The sequence below is a fragment of the Octodon degus genome, unplaced genomic scaffold (assembly GCF_000260255.1).
Source record: "Octodon degus isolate 3935 unplaced genomic scaffold, OctDeg1.0 scaffold00197, whole genome shotgun sequence".
NCBI lineage: Eukaryota > Metazoa > Chordata > Mammalia > Rodentia > Octodontidae > Octodon > Octodon degus.
The window spans coordinates 3463678-3465410 of record NW_004524773.1 but is presented as its reverse complement, the minus strand read 5'-3'; positions in this window follow the sequence as shown (position 1 = coordinate 3465410).

The window sequence follows — 1733 nt, the reverse complement described above, 5'->3', positions numbered from 1 at the left end:
CCAAAAATCTCATCATATACAACCTTGAAGCAGGACAGTCCCACAATATTCCTTTTCCTGTCTCTTGCTTTCATTCACCACCCCCTTCTTCTTGAACAACCACCTACCCGAGAGACATCATAGCAGTAAGTGGCATGTCATGACAAGCTGCCCATATTCAGACTACCAGAATGACAGGCACCTGTGTGATCTTGATCACCTGGGGCTCTGGTCATACCTAGGCAGCAGAATCTTGGCTGCACTGCACACCGTGATGCTTCCTGCTCTATGATTCTGTAGGATTGGTCATCTGTCACGAGGACAGCATGGCAGAGCAAGGTGTAGGCAGGTCCAGCAAGGGACAGTCGTGTATCCAAGCTATAACTTAAAGAGTGAAGGAAGGTGTGCAATGCACTTTAGTCTTTCGATGTCTTACAATAGGGCTGTGTGTATGAGTGTGTGTGTGTGTGTGTGTGTGTGTGTGTGTGTGTGTGTGTTTGAGACAGGGTTTCCCTATGCAGTTCAGGCTGGCTGTGAGCTCACCTTGTAGCCCAAGCTGGTCTCTAGCTCACAATGACTCTCCTGCCTCAGCCTTCCAAGTGCTGCGTTTACAGGCATGCACCATAATAGCTCTTGAGGGTGATGCAAGTTACTCTGTAACCTGTTAGAGAGTAGAAGCTGCTCACCTTCTTAAGGCTCCAAATAAAGTAAAAGATGTAATTGGAAGCTATAACTAATTATTTGAGGGTAGATAACATCAGGAAAAACAGTTTATGATCAGGTACATTCCTTGAGCTTTCTGCCCCTTCTAAGGATGGGAATGGACAGAGGTCTCCAGTTCTTCATAGCTTTGCAATAGCTCAATAGGTCTTCATGTGTCTGGAACAGTTCAAGGAGAAGGGCTCAACAGTAGAGTACTAAGAAACTAATGCAGGGGCTGGTAAGATGGCTCAGTGGTCTAAAGCGCCTATTTAGAACAAGCTTAGCAAAGCACAGGGACCGCGGTTCAATCCCCCAGCACCACATGCCAGCCCTGCCCCCTGGTGGGCTGAGCTGACCACACACACACACACACACACACATACACACACACACAAATATTAAAAAAAAAGAAAGAAACTAATGCAGGTAAGGTCTTAATACAACTTAGTGATAGCTTGAGCAGAAAAATAATTTTTCTGTGTTTATGGTACTGGGGATTAAACCCAGGGCCTTGTGCATACGTGCAAGCACTCTGCCCTTGAGCTACATCCTGAATAATCCTTTTTTTTTCCTGTAGTACTGAGGATCAAACTCAGGACCTTGTGCTTGTTAGGCAGGCGCTTATGCTGCTGACCTATCTTCCCAGCCCCCTGAACAATATTTTTTTGAAAAAACTGAGTCATGTCTGTAGAGTCCCAAATCTTTTGCTCTATGCTTTATAATATCTATTAATAACTTTAGGGCCTGGGAAGGAGAAGAAATCCTCGATTGTTGCCTAGCAATTTTCCCTAAAATCTTGGGCAGGTCATTTTTTTTTTTTTTTTTTAATAAAAGCAACTCTACATTTATTGGCCTTCAGTAAAAACATAAGAGTAGTCAAAACAATATGAACAAAAGTTTTACAAACACTCCTAGGGCAAACCACTTAAACAATTGCCTTTTTACATATCATAATTGCCACTGCCTCACTTCCCTGTATGAATTCATTGATCATTTCTAGTTGGAGACACTTTGTAGCAGAGTAATGTTATCTCCTTTCAGCATGATCCGAC